This window comes from Tachypleus tridentatus, chromosome 3 (genome assembly GCF_004210375.1).
Source record: "Tachypleus tridentatus isolate NWPU-2018 chromosome 3, ASM421037v1, whole genome shotgun sequence".
Classification (NCBI taxonomy): Eukaryota; Metazoa; Arthropoda; class Merostomata; order Xiphosura; family Limulidae; genus Tachypleus; species Tachypleus tridentatus.
The window spans coordinates 35,682,166-35,699,459 of NC_134827.1; the positions used below are offsets into that span (position 1 = coordinate 35,682,166).

General features: G+C 35.3%; 1 protein-coding gene across 1 annotated transcript in view; it reads left to right on the top strand.

The window, feature by feature from the left end:
• Positions 1–2,629: 2,629 nt before the first annotated feature.
• Positions 2,630–17,294, top strand: part of LOC143246695 (uncharacterized) — a 45,192-nt gene continuing 30,527 nt past the window's right edge. Inside the window, exon 1 of the mRNA XM_076493782.1 lies at positions 2,630–2,864. The gene's annotated coding sequence lies outside the window, so the exon portion shown is untranslated. The remainder of the gene's footprint in view (positions 2,865–17,294) is intronic.

The following is a 17,294-nucleotide window of genomic DNA, read 5'->3' on the forward strand; positions in this document are numbered from 1 at the left end:
ACTATAACCCAATGTAAGTTTTAGTCAAATTGTTAAAACAGTACCTCCCAGCTAGTTAATTAGGTACTATAACGCAATGTAAGTTTTAGTCAAACTGTTAAAACAGTACCTCCCAGCTAGTTAAGTAGATACTATAACCCAATTTAAGTTTTAGTCAAACTGTTAAAATGAAAAATCTTCATACTTGTCTCTTATCGATTCATTATCTTTTGGACTTGAGGTTTGTCTACTATTTTCTCCTGTTAATTATGTGTCTAACTTCCTCCTATTAATGGAATTTTCGAAACTGCATAGTTCCATCTATGCATTCTAGGTCAGCGCTGTGAGGTAAGTAGGACCCCACTAGAGATTAGTTGGAGAAAGTAGGTCCAGTACCTTGTTGACCCTGGATAACCAGGGGTAAGGACCACCTGATAGGTGTGGGTGATAACGTAGACGAACCAAGGCCGTCTGTTTGGGAAAATACTGGTCTTCAGACAGACGAGGGAGGGGTAGGTGTGGTTAAACAAAATAATGTCATAAAAAAGGAGCATGCGCAGACAGCACTTCTTTTACTTTTTAACAAACAAATAACATCTCGATGAAAACTATCCAGTTATGTGTTATTTCTATTATATGTGTGGGAAAGTTTCGTACTGGAACTTCAACTTTCATGTTGCTAGACTCAGTAATGGGAAGACAATTCCTTCACAAGTTAAAACAATTTCTATGTTAACGGTTGACTGAGTTGTTGAGAAACGTATCTTGGTCACAAAGGTAAAGGCGACAACATCCAATAAAATGTTGTTTATAATAGCTATCTATCGTCTTACTGGATTTTTTTTTTTATCAAATATTTATATTAGTTTATGTTCTTCTTTAGGCCTACTCACATCTCTCAGTAGCGGTGGTGTAAAACAAGTTTAATAAATATATAAAAATTCAGAGGAAAGACGCCCTCTTTTTTTTTCTGTAGGGGACCGGACGTGGCAAGGAGGTTAGTGTGCACCTACTCTGACTCCTAGAATTAATGGTTTGGGTCCCCTTGTGACATAAACCTTTGTGCAATTTGGGGTCATGGGTACGCTATAAGAGCGTTGGTCAAATCCAAATGGCAGTGAGTTAAATAGATAACGTCCACTTGTTTGCCAGTTCAAAATTATGGATGGCTATTTAAAGATTGTTCTTGGGTGAAATTTCGCGAAACAAACAAACATACCATTCTGTATGACGATTAAAATCCTCTACATTTTGACAACAATCACGGGGGTTTCGAAGGTTGAGGCTCGTACCCCAATAAAGGTTTTTAATAAAACTGGGTTCAAAAGTAATATCACGTCATTAAAAAACAACAACATAGGGAATTTCACTAACATACTATTATTATTCCTTAAATTCAGTCACCTAGCGGAAGACATCTAGAGTAAATAACTTGCACGACCCTACTTGCACGGTGAGGACCTAGTTGTAAAGGTAATGATGGTTTTACCAGCATGGCGAGAACCCACCAACCTAACATGAAAATGGCAACGGCCTTACCAGCAATATGAGGACCTAGTTGTAAAGGTAATAATGGTTTTATCAGCATGGTGAGAACCCACCAACCTAACATGAAAATGACAACGACCTTACCAGCACTGTGAGGACCTAGTTGTAAAGGTAATAATGGTTTTATCAGCATGGTGAGAACCCACCAACCTAACATGAAAATGACAACGACCTTACCAGCACTGTGAGGACCTAGTTGTAAAGGTAATGATGGTTTTATCAGCATGGTGAGAACCCACCAACCTAACATGAAAATGACAACGGCCTTACCAGCAATATGAGGACCTAGTTGTAAAGGTAAAGATAGGTTTATCAGCATGGTGAGAACCCACCAACCTAACATGAAAATGACAACGACCCTACCAGCATGGTGAGGACCTAGTTGTAAAGGTAATGATGGTTTTATCAGCATGGTGAGAACCCACCAACCTAACATGAAAATGACAACGACCTTACAAGAACTATGAGGTCCTAGTTGTAAAGGTAATGATGGTTTTACCAGCATGGTGAGGACCTAGTTGTAAAGGTAATGATGGTTTTACCAGCATGGTGAGGACCTAGTTGTAAAGGTAATGATGGTTTTACCAGCATGGTGAGGACCTAGTTGTAAAGGTAATGATGGTTTTACCAGCATGGTGAGGACCTAATTGTAAAGATAATATTCTTATTACATTGAACTCCTGTCTTCACTTTTAGTTTTACTGTTTACAGCTGTGGATGAACGATCTATAACGCCACAACTAATAGGAAGAACACGCTGACAGTACGTACGTCACAGCGAACACAAAGAGCACAGTGCGTGTAAAGCGTGCTGACGTGGAAAAGAAACAGCACAGTTTGCAGTAAGTAAGGCACATTACTTACCATACGTTATTTCAGATAATATCTGTCACGTGCTGAATACTTCACATATTAGGTTATGTAATCAGTTATATGTATCTGATTCCCGTCTACTGATCACTTTAGAGCGAAAACAAAATGTGGAACTTCTGAGTAAAATAAGTTTTAAACTTAAGCTAACCGGAGATAACTACACTTAAAAACAATGGATTTCTTTTTCAAATATATATATATACATACACTTAAATAACATAATAGCGTTTCTTAGTTTTCTAGTTACTAAAAGATGGCAGTTCATCGTTATTTGTAAAATGACGACAATCGAGCCAAAGAGGAGTTATATGTCAGACCTTCTAGCATGTGTAACACGACGTTTACAACAGGCACAGCAGTGTGTACATTAACAAACATTCGTAATATTCTCGTCTCCCTTGTAAGTTTACGGATTTACAACGCTATACCGTGCAGTTCGGTTTCCTGCAGAAGACAGAGTGCAGGTAGGCCATTGTCTAAACTTGTGTTTGAAATAAACATATCAAACAAAATCTACTGATAGAAAGCGAATGTATTTGTAAATTAAAATCATCCCTTTTACCCCTTACAAAAAATAAATTAGAATTACAAATATATTTATATTTATATGAATTAACTGCTACGTATTATATATGTCTACAATAATTATTTATAGGTCTGTTTAAGGACTCTAACCCAAATTTTTTCGCGTTTTAAGTACGTAAACTAACTGCTGACCCGTTCTGGGGCGTTAAGCAGTAAACGCCTTTGTTTTATCTTCATGTATTGTTAATCATTTTAAATATAATAACCAGATTATGTCTGTGAATTTTTATCATAGTTCATTCAGGTTAGAAAGTCTTATATCGACACGTTAAAATTCCTTTTTTTTTTGTTAATTATATTTGTCACTAAGCCTAAAGTTTCACAATCGGCTTCTTATTGTGTGACCAATGCAGAGACAAATCATCCATATTTCTAAACCCTCAAGTGCATCGCTTAGGGTCAATTAACTCCGAAGTTTATAACCCTGTATAAAAACTAAGCGAGTTTTTAAAATGAATTTATTTTACCCTATCCTAGGTAGATGACAGGAAATAGAGAAGTCAGTTACAACTTTCATATGAATTTCTTGAACTAGGACTGAAAAATAATTTTAAAACTTATGTTAAATAATTGGTGTGATTAGAAGATAAACACTACAATAACAGGTTCACAAGATAAACACTACAATAACAGGTTCACAAGATAAACACTACAATAACAGTGTCACAAGATAAACACTACAATAACAGTGTCACAAGATAAACACTACAATAACAGGTTCACAAGATAAACACTACAATAACAGTGTCACAAGATAAACACTACAATAACAGTTTCACAAAATAAACAGTTAAATAACAGTTTCACAAGATAAACACTACAATAACAGTGTCACAAGATAAACACTACAATAACAGTTTCACAAGATAAACACTAAAATAACAGTTTCACAAAATAAACAGTTAAATAACAGTTTCACAAGATAAACACTACAATAACAGTTTCACAAGATAAACACTACAATGACAGTTTCACAAGATAAACACTACAATGACAGTTTCACAAGATAAACACTACAATAACAGTTTCACAAAATAAACAGTTAAATAACAGTTTCACAAGATAAACACTACAATAACAGTGTCACAAGATAAACACTACAATAACAGTTTCACAAGATAAACACTACAATAACAGTTTCACAAGATAAACACTAAAATAACAGTTTCACAAGATAAACACTTAAATAACAGTTTCACAAGATAAACACTTAAATAACAGTTTCACAAGATAAACACTCAAATAACAGTTTCACAAGATAAACACTACAATAACAGTTTCACAAGATAAACACTAAAATAACAGTTTCACAAAGTAAACAGTTAAATAACAGTTTCACACGATAAACAAAGGTTTTATAAACAAATAATTTTGTTCAATGATGTGGTTTCAGCATTCCAAGTTAGGCGTTCACTCTGGTCATGTAGACAATATATTCACTCTAGTCATCTTAACAATATGTTCACTCTAGTCATCTTGACAATATGTTCACTTTAGTCATGTAGACAATATGTTCACTCTAGTCATGTAGACAATACGTTCACTCTAGTCATGTAGACAATATGTTTACTTTTGTCATGTAGACAATATGTTTCCTCTAGTCATGTAGACAATATGTTCACTCTAGTCATGTAGACAATATGTTTACCCTAATCATCTTGACAATACGTTCACTCTAGTCATGTAGACAATACGTTCACTCTAGTCACCTTGATGAGACGTTAACTCTCGTCATGTAGACAATATATTCACTCTAGTCATCTTAACAATATGTTCACTCTAGTTATCTTGACAACACGTTCACTCTAGTCATGTAGACAATATATTCACTCTAGTCATCTTAACAATATGTTCACTCTAGTCATGTTGACAATACGCTCACTGTAGTCATCTTGACGAGACGTTCACTCTAGTCATGTAGACAAGACGTTCACTCCAGTCATATTGACAATACGTTCACTCTAGTCATGAAGACTATATATTCACTCTAGTCATGTAGACAATATATTCACTCTAGACATGTAGACAATATATTCACTCTAGTCATGTAGACAACATGTTCACTCTAGTCATGTGAACAATACGTTCACTCTAGTCATGTGGACAATACGTTCACTCTAGTCATCTTGACGAGACGTTCACTCTAATCATCTTGACAATACGTTTACTCTAGTCATGTAGACAATACGTTCACTCTAGTCATGTAGACAATATGTTCACTCTAGTCATGTAGACAATATGTTTACTCTAGTCATGTAGACAATATGTTCACTCTAGTCATGTGAACAATACGTTCACTCTAGTCATCTTGACGAGACGTTCACTCTAGTCATGTAGACAATATGTTTCCTCTAGTCATGTAGACAATATGTTCACTCTAGTCATGTAGACAATATGTTTACTCTAGTCGTGTAGACAATATGTTCACTCTAGTCATGTAGACAATACGTTCACTCTAGTCATGTAGACATTATGTTCACTCTAGTCATGTAGACAATATGTTTACTCTAGTCATGTGAACAATACGTTCACTCTAGTCATGTGGACAATACGTTCACTCTAGTCATCTTGACGAGACGTTCACTCTAATCATCTTTACAATACGTTTACTCTAGTCATGTGGACAATACGTTCACTCTAGTCATCTTGACGAGACGTTCACTCTAGTCATGTGAACAATACGTTCACTCTAGTCATGTGGACAATACGTTCACTCTAGTCATCTTGACGAAACGTTCACTCTAATCATCTTGACAATATTTTACTCTAGTCATGTAGACAATACGTTCACTCTAGTCATGTAGACAATATGTTCACTCTAGTCATATGAACAATACGTTCACTCTAGTCATCTTGACGAGACGTTCACTCTAGTCATGTAGACAATACGTTCTCTCTAGTCATGTAGACAATATGTTTACTTTTGTCATGTAGACAATATGTTTCCTCTAGACATGTAGACAATATGTTCACTCTCGTCATGCAGACAATATGTTTACTCTAGTCGTGTAGACAATATGCTCACTCTAGTCATGTAGACAATATGTTCACTCTAGTCATGTGGACAATACGTTCACTCTAGTCATCTTGACGAGATGTTCACTCTAGTCATGTAGACAATACGTTCACTCTAGTCATGTAGACAATATGTTCACTCTAGTCATGTACAGCAGGAGTTTCCATCAAAGCTCTATTACTTATTTCAGGGGATTCCATGGTGACTTTTTTAGGGTTTAATCAGTTGAAATTTCTATAAGCTGTTCTTTCTCTTTCAAAAGGAAATCGCTGGTACTTGCAGAGTCAACAAAGTGATTCTGAATCCACAGTAATGTTTCTAAATGAGGAGGGAAGTACTCCCCAGTAGTTGTATACAAATCAGATTTGTGGTGCAAGACTGAAACTTTTGCATCTTCACTTAAGGAAATTTCACAAGGGAAAAACCACAGAGATTTTCGAAGCAATCAAGATCTTCCATAAGTATACATTTACCACAAAGTTTAAAGTTGCGTTGAAGCACTTTCATTTTACTCTGAGCTACGTTACCCTGGTCCCCTGCATTGTAGCATTCACCTCATTTGAATAAGCAAATACGTAAGAAAGTTAAGCCACTTTTTGTATCCAGCATTTGTCCCTTAATTTGTAAGTAGTTTCAAAGAGGTATTCAGATAAAAAGAAACCTATCACCTCACGCAGTTCGTAAAACAGAGCAAGAACTTTTCCCCGAGAAAGCCATCGGACTTCAGTATGAAGCAGCAAATTTTTATACAAACTTCCCATATCTTCACAGAGTAAACTGAAGATCCTCACATTGACTGGTCTTGATTTTATAAAATTAACTTTTTTTATGACATCACCCAATACATTTTTAAGTCTTCTGGCATTCGTTTCATTGCAAGTTCATGATGATGAAGACAGCAGTGGATACTCTCGATGTCAGGGTTTTTATGCGTCCCACTGCGCCTGAACAGTGGATACTCTCGATGTCAGGGTTTTTATACGTCCCACTGCGCCTGCAAAGTTTCAGTCATAGCTGTAGTCCCATCAGTGCAAATACTTGAGCAAAGCTGCCATTGGATCTCATGTTCTTCATGAAGAAATCGATCACTTTAAATATTTCTTCGCCTGTTGTTTGAGTTGACAAAGGTTTGCAAACTAGTATGTCTTTTTCAAAACTAGCTTCGTGAATATAGCGAACAAACACGAGCAATATCGCATAACCTGCGACATCTGTTGAATCATCCATCTGAAGCGAAAAAGTTGGACTCGCTTTTACTCACCTTAATAACTCCGTTAAGCAATTTGCTGACATATCCTTGATTCTTCGAGAAACCTAATTGTCAGAAAGGGGCATAGAGTTAATGTTTGTTTGTTTTTAAATTCATCAATCGTGCACTCTACCAAATCATTTGCGCATGATTTTATCAAATCTTCTGCAGTTGTATTAGCTTTACCAGCTTTTTCAATACGGTAACTAACACGATATCAAACAATAAGAGCACCTTTGTTGTCCTGATGGACAAAAGAACGAAATGTAGCTTTCCTTGCATTTAATTACAAAAACCTTCTTTTGAAATACTCGGAAGTTAGATTTTTTTAATTGGGAATTTGGTTTCTAGATATCGTTTTTAACTTTACTACTGCTACTCAACAGTGTTCTACATTCAACACACAAACCACTAGATCCATCTTCATTACTTGTCCTTGTAAAACCGTATTCAAGAAAGAAAAGAAAGCATAATGAAAGTTTTATTGAATATGGTTTTTACATGGACAGGTAATGAAGACCTAGTGGGTTGTGGGTTCAATGTTCACTACTTCTTGCATCATCCTGCGTTGAAGTGCTCGCATACGACGATAAGGCCGATGAATTCTTACTAGGCCTAGGGTTTTTACTCGTATCAGATTTATTACTGATATTCAGCCACTTATCCATTATAAGGGTGACAACTAATTATTAATTTGTCTAAAAACGTATTCTTATATCTTTGACACTTCAAAAGTATTTACACGAACAAAAAATAGCTTCTTAATAAAAACTCGTACAAGCACTTGAGTTTTATTGTTATACACTGACACACTGACCTTAGATCAGTGTCACTATAACAAAGTCAGAAAGAACGATTTGTGGAAAAAGGCTAGGCTGGTAAAACATTATATTTTTATAAAGTAAAAGGTTAGCGTATTATGTTTACAGTTTTTTGTGTTTTTTAACAAATTTTAAGCCAAATAATAAAATATTAAGCCAGATTTGACGTGCATCTAAATCTCGAACGAAATGAAACATGACATCACAGAGCTCATCGGTACCAAGTTTGTCTAATTAAACTATTACGACTCTTTAACCTAACCTAACAATTACCAATTATAATTGTCATAAATATAATTATACTTCATATAAATATACTTTGGAATTGAAACAATTGATAATGCGTCTAATTGCATCGAAATGTTTCAAATTTATACAGGTTTCAGCTGTGATGTCATGTTTCATTTCGTTCGAGATTTAGTCGCTAATCCAGATCTGCCTTTTAAAAAGCAGTTGACATCACTACCCAGGGTTGACCGATGTTTCGTACGAAACTACTAGGCTATATTGCATCTCTAATGACACATGCGATCTTGAGATGGTGCCATATCTACTTGCAACTAGTGGTGCCACTGTCGAAGTTAATTGATATTGTATTAACACCAAACATTCTCGCCCTTTCACCCGTAGAAAAGTTACAATGTTACGGTCAATCCCACTGTTCGTTGGTAAAAGTGCAGCCCAAGAGCTGGCGGTGGGTGGTGATGACTAGCTGCCTTCCCTCTAGTCTTACACTGCTAAATTAGGGACGGTTAGCACAGATAGACCTCGTGTAGCTTTGCGCGAAATTCAAAACCAACCAATTAACACTTTCACCACGAGAACGTCCCCCTACGCTGAATAAAATCGTCAAGCGTTAGGCAGAATAAAATATTAAAAGGCCTAATACGTAATAAACATGTTATATTAAAGATATATTTTACTTTTGCGTACAGCGTAATCTGATTCAATTTTACATTTTAGGAAAAATATTAACATTCTAAAACTTTCTCGCGGAGCCCAAGAGACCCGCGGAGCATACTATGAAAAACCTACATTACAGACAGTATGTTCACTTTGGATTAAATGTTCTCTCTACTTAACTAAATAAACTGTAAAATCATCTTTTACAGATTAACAGCAGTTAAACCATGTTCTAAATGTTTAAAAGTTACAATGATATTATGTGTTAAATTAAGTTGTAAATACTCATATTACAGAGACAGACAATTGTTTTCTGTACCGAAGTTAATAAAAAATGACACACAACAAAATGTATTCATTCCACGTCACCGAAACTTCGCACTGTGATAATTGAAAGTGTACATTTCTTTGCCACAAAGTGGCAGTTTAGTTGTCTAAAAAACAACATGGCGTCCATGAAGAAGACAATGAAATACGTGATTCTGTATTTCAAAGGGTGGAGAGAATTCAGTCAGTCCTATCCTGTATCATGTTTCCGGATGTGTTCCTTAGGAGTACATCAATGGAAGAACCCGAGAAAATAAACAACAAACCACACCTGCTGACAAAAGCAAACTTTTAATGACCCAATCGCCTCGAATATGGTCTCTAAGCTATGACAAAGTTGATTTACTGCGATCACAACAGTAGATACGAGCAATCTAATTGTATGCCCGGTACACGTGAATTACGATCATATATAAGGTTTGGTGCCATTTCAGGCTTAATTAGTATGACGATCTATGTATGGATAAATAATTTTGGGATAGTCTGTAGTTTCCAACAACTTGAAATGTTCACTTCACTTACCAAGTTAATGTTTATACTACATTGTAGGTTGACATACCGTCACCAGCGAGGTAAACCAACTAATGAAACAACAGGCATTTTGATCTTTATAACTAGAAATGTATATTTAAATAGCTATTATGATTGCTTTGTGCATAGCCTGCTTTTGATTGGAAGATATTATGCATAATGTTTATACACCAACAGGTTAAAGCATACACTAACATGAATTAAACTAACAACTCACTTTACAATAATTAGTGTTTACCCAGAGTAACTAACTGTTCACTGAACTCAACCAAACTGGTTACTCAGTCAAACTGTTCAGTATACTGAACCAAACTGGTTACTCAATCAGAATAACAGTTCACTGTACTCACACAAACTGGTTAATCAGTCAAACTGTTTACTGTACTCATACAAACCGGTTAATCAGTCAAATTGTTTACTGTACTCATACAAACTGGTTAATCAGTCAAATTGTTTACTGTACTCACACAAACTGGTTAATCAGTCAAACTGTTTACTGTACTCATACAAACCGGTTAATCAGTCAAACTGTTTACTGTACTCATACAAACTGGTTAATCAGAAAAACTTCACTTTACTCATACAAACTGGTTACTCAGTCAAACGGTTTACTGTACTCATACAAACTGGTTACTCGGTTTAAGTGTTCACTGTACTCATACAATAACTGGTTACTCAGTCACACTAACTACTCACATCAGATATGATAACACAAACATAGAAACATTGCCTGTATGACAGCACCACAGTACATCAACACCAGACAACATTAGTGTTACAGTACAATATCACCAGGTATGGTAACACTGTGGTACATTAACACCAGATGAACATTAGTGTTACAGTATAATATCCCCAGGTATGGTAACACTGTGGTACATCAACACCAGATGTACATTAGTGTTACAGTACAATATCACCAGGTATGGTAACACTGTGGTACATCAACACCAGATGTACATTAGTGTTACAGTACAATATCACCAGGTATGGTAACACTGTGGTACATTAACACCAGATGTACATTAGTGTTACAGTACAATATCACCAGGTTTGGTAACACTGTGGTACATCAACACCAGACGGAAATTAGTGTTACAGTACAATATCACCAGGTATGGTAACACTGTGGTACATCAACACCAGATGGAAATTAGTGTTACAGTATAATATCACCAGGTATGTTAACACTGTTGTGCATTAACACTAGATGTACATTATTGTTACAGTATAATATCACCAGGTATGGTAACACTGTGGTGCATTAACACTAGATGTGCATTATTGTTACAGTACAATATCAACAGGTGTGGTAACACTGTGGTACATCAACACTAAATGTACATTAGTGTTACAGTACAAAATCACCAAGTATGGTAAAACTGTGGTACATTAACACTAAATGTACATTATTGTTACAGTACAATATCACCAGGTAGAGTAACAATGTGGTACATTAACACTAAATGTACATTAGTGTTACAGTACAATATCACCAGGTATAGTAACACCGTGGTACATTAACACCAGATGTACATTATTGTTACAGTACAATATCACCAGGTATGGTAACACTGTGGTACATTAACACTAAATGTACATTATTGTTACAGTACAATATCACCAGGTAGAGTAACACTGTGGTACATTAACACTAAATGTACATTAGTGTTACAGTACAATATCATCAGGTATGGTAACACTGTGGTACATTAACACTAAATGTACATTATTGTTACAGTACAATATCACCAGGTAGAGTAACACTGTGGTACATTAACACTAAATGTACATTAGTGTTACAGTATAATATCACCAGGTATTGTAAAATTGTGGTACATTAACACCAGATGTACATTAGTGTTACAATAGAATATCACCAGGTATAGTAACACTGTGGTACATCAACACTAGACTACATTAGTGTTACAGTACAATATCACCAGGTATTGTAACACTGTGGTTCATAACACTAGATTTAAATTATTGTTACAGTACAATATCACCAGGTATGGTAACACTGTGGTACATTAACACTAGATGTACATTATTCTTACAGTACAATATCGCCAGGAATAATAACACTGTGGTACATCAACACCAGATGTACATTAGTGTTACAGTATAATATCACCAGGTATGGTAACACTGTGGTACATCAACACTAAATGTACATTAGTGTTACAGTACAATATCACCAGGTATGGTAACACTGTGGTACATTAACATTAAATGTACCTTAGTATTACAGTACAATATCATCAGGTATGGTAACACTGTGGTACATTAACACTAAATGTACATTATTGTCACAGTACAATATCACCAGGTATGGTAACACTGTGGCACATTAACACTAAATGTACATTAGTGTTACAGTACAATATCACCAGGTATGGTAACACTGTGGTACATTAACACTAAATGTACATTAGTGCTACAGTACAATATCACCAGGTATAGTAACACTGTGGTACATTGACACTAAATGTACATTAGTTTTACAGTACAATATCACCAGGTATGGTAACACTGTGGTACATTAACACTAAATGTAAATTAGTGTTATAGTACAATATCACCAGGTATGGTAACACTGTGGTACATCAACACTAAATGTACATTAGTGTTACAATACTATATCACCAGGTATGGTAACAATGTGGTACATCAACACTAAATGTACATTAGTGTTACAGTACAATATCACCAGGTATGGTAACACTGTGGTACATTAACACTAAATGTACATTATTGTTACAGTACAATATCACCAGGTATGGTAACATTATGGTACATTAACACTAAATGTACATTATTGTTACATTACAATATCACCAGGTATGTTAACACTGTGGTACATTAACACTAAATGTACATTAGTGTTACAGTATAATATCACTAGGTATGGTAACACTGTGGTACATCAACACTAAATGTACATTGGTGTTACAGTACAATATCACCAGGTATGGTAACACTGTGGTACATTAACACTAAATGTACATTATTGTTACAGTACAATATCACCAGATATGGTAACACTGTGGTACATTAACAGTAAATGTACATTAGTGTTACAGTACAATATCACCAGGTATGGTAACACTGTGGTACATTAACACTAGATGTACATTAATCTTACAGTACAATATCGCCAGGAATAATAACACTGTGGTACATCAACACCAGATGTACATTAGTGTTACAGTATAATATCACCAGGTATGGTAACACTGTGGTACATCAATACTAAATGTACATTAGTGTTACAGTACAATATCACCAGGTATGGTAACACTGTGGTACAAACACCAGATGTACATTAGTGTTACAGTACAATATCACCAGGTATGGTAACACTGTGGTACATCAACACCAGATGTACCTTAGTATTACAGTATAATATCACCAGGTATGGTAACACTGTGGTACATTAACACTAAATGTACATTATTGTCACAGTACAATATCACCATGTATGGTAACACTGTGGCACATTAACACTAAATGTACATTAGTGTTACAGTACAATATCACCAGGTATGGTAACACTGTGGTACATCAACACCAGATGTACATTAGTGTTACAGTACAATCTCACCAGGTATGGTAACACTGTGGTACATCAACACTAGACAACATTAGTGTTACAGTACAATATCACCAGGTATGGTAACACTGTGGTACATTAACACTAAATGTACATTAGTGTTACAGTACAAAATCACCAGGTATGGTAACACTGTGGTACATTAACACTAAATGTACATTATTGTTACAGTACAATATCACCAGGTAGAGTAACACTGTGGTACATTAACACTAAATGTACATAAGTGTTACAGTACAATATCACCAGGTATGGTAACACTGTGGTACATTAACACTAAATGTACATTAGTGTTACAGTATAATATCACCAGGCATTGTAAAATTGTGGTACATTAACACCAGATGTACATTAGTGTTACAATAGAATATCACCAGGTATAGTAACACTGTGGTACATCAACACTAGACTACATTAGTGTTACAGTACAATATCACCAGGTATTGTAACACTGTGGTTCATAACACTAGATTTAAATTATTGTTACAGTACAATATCACCAGGTATGGTAACACTGTGGTACATCAACACCAGATGGACATTAGCGTTACAGTACAATATCACCAGGTATGGTAACACTGTGGTGCATTAACACTAGATGTACATTATTGTTACAGTACAATATCACCAGCTATAATAACACTGTGGTACATCAACACCAGATGTACATTAGTGTTACAGTATAATATCACCAGGTATGGTAACACTGTGGTACATCAATACTAAATGTACATTAGTGTTACAGTACAATATCACCAGGTATGGTAACACTGTGGTACAAACACCAGATGTACATTAGTGTTATATTACAATATCACCAGGTATGGTAACACTGTGGTACATTAACACTAAATGTACCTTAGTATTACAGTACAATATCACCAGGTATAGTAACACTGTGGTACATTAACACTAAATGTACATTATTGTCACAGTACAATATCACCAGGTATGGTAACACTGTGGCACATTAACACTAAATGTACATTAGTGTTACAGTACAATATCACCAGGTATGGTAACACTGTGGTACATTAACACTAAATGTACATTAGTGCTACAGTACAATATCACCAGGTATAGTAACACTGTGGTACATTGACACTAAATGTACATTAGTGTTACAGTATAATATCACGAGGTATGGTAACACTGTGGTGCATTAACACTAAATGTACATTATTGTTACAGTACAATATCACCAGGTATAGTAACACTGTGATACATCAACACCAGAAGTACACTAGTATTACAGTATAATATCACCAGGTATGGAAACACTGTGGTACATCAACACCAGATGTACATTAGTGTTACAGTATAATATCACCAGGTATAGTAACACTGTGGTACATCAACACTAGACTACATTAGTGTTAAAGTACGATATCACCAGGTATTGTAACACTGTGGTACATTAACACTAAATGTAAATTATTGTTACAGTGCAATATCACCAGATATGGTAACACTGTGGTACATTAACACTAAATGTACATTAGTGTTACAGTATAATATCACGAGGTATGGTAACACTGTGGTGCATCAACACTAAATGTACATTAGTGTTACAGTACAATATCACCAGGTATGGTAACACTGTGGTACATTAACACTAAATGTACATTATTGTTACAGTGCAATATCACCAGATATGGTAACACTGTGGTACATTAACACTAAATGTACATTAGTGTTACAGTACAATATCACCAGGTATGGTAACACTGTGGTACATTAACACTAGATGTACATTATTCTTACAGTACAATATCACCAGGAATAATAATACTGTGGTACATCAACACCAGATGTACATTAGTGTTACAGTATAATATCACCAGGTATGGTAACACTGTGGTACATCAAAACCAGATGTACATTAGTTTTACAATACAATATCACCAGGTATGGTAACACTGTGGTACATTAACAGTAAATGTACATTAGTGTTACAGTACAATATCACCAGGTATGGTAACACTGTGGTACATTAACACTAGATGTACATTATTCTTACAGTACAATATCGCCAGGAATAATAACACTGTGGTACATCAACACCAGATGTACAAATTGTGTTACAGTATAATATCACCAGGTATGGTAACACTGTGGTACATTAACACTAAATGTACCTTAGTATTACAGTACAATATCATCAGGTATGGTAACACTGTGGTACATTAACACTAAATGTACATTATTGTCACAGTACAATATCACCAGTTATGGTAACACTGTGGCACATTAACACTAAATGTACATTAGTGTTACAGTACAATATCACCAGGTATGGTAATACTGTGGTACATTAACACTAAATGTACATTAGTGCTACAGTACAATATCACCAGGTATAGTAACACTGTGGTACATTGACACTAAATGTACATTAGTTTTACAGTACAATATCACCAGGTATGGTAACACTGTGGTACATTAACACTAAATGTACATTAGTGTTATAGTACAATATCACCAGGTATGGTAACACTGTGGTACATCAACACTAAATGTACATTAGTGTTACAGTACTATATCACCAGGTATGGTAACACTGTGGTACATCAACACTAAATGTACATTGGTGTTACAGTACAATATCACCAGGTATGGTAACACTGTGGTACATTAACACTAAATATACATTATTGTTACAGTACAATATCACCAGATATGGTAACACTGTGGTACATTAACAGTAAATGTACATTAGTGTTACAGTACAATATCACCAGGTATGGTAACACTGTGGTACATTAACACTAGATGTACATTATTCTTACAGTACAATATCGCCAGGAATAATAACACTGTGGTACATCAACACCAGATGTACATTAGTGTTACAGTATAATATCACCAGGTATGGTAACACTGTGGTACATCAATACTAAATGTACATTAGTGTTACAGTACAATATCACCAGGTATGGTAACACTGTGGTACAAACACCAGATGTACATTAGTGTTACAGTACAATATCACCAGGTATGGTAACACTGTGGTACATCAACACCAGATGTACCTTAGTATCACAGTATAATATCACCAGGTATGGTAACACTGTGGTACATTAACACTAAATGTACATTATTGTCACAGTACAATATCACCAGGTATGGTAACACTGTGGCACATTAACACTAAATGTACATTAGTGTTACAGTACAATATCACCAGGTATGGTAACACTGTGGTACATTAACACTAAATGTACATTAGTGCTACAGTACAATATCACCAGGTATAGTAACACTGTGGTACATTGACACTAAATGTACATTAGTGTTACAGTATAATATCACCAGGTATGGTAACACTGTGGTGCATTAACACTAAATGTACATTATTGTTACAGTACAATATCACCAGGTATAGTAACACTGTGGTGCATCAACACTAAATGTACATTAGTGTTACAGTACAATATCACCAGGTATGGTAACACTGTGGTACATTGACACTAAATGTACATTAGTGTTACAGTATAATATCACCAGGTATGGTAACACTGTGGTGCATTAACACTAAATGTACATTATTGTTACAGTACAATATCACCAGGTATGGTAACACTGTGGTGCATCAACACTAAATGTACATTAGTGTTATAGTTCAATATCACCAGGGTACAGTAACACCAGATGGATATTAGTGTTACAGTTCAATATCACCAGGTATCGTAACACTAGGGTAAAGTAACACAAGGTGTATGTACTTAAATTACAGTATAATGTCACCAGGTATGGTAACACTTTAGTTAGGCGACACTGTTTGTATAACAGACTGCACCTGTTAATACAGAGCTCAACTGCTGTATTAGGACGTCCTGTAGGAAGGTC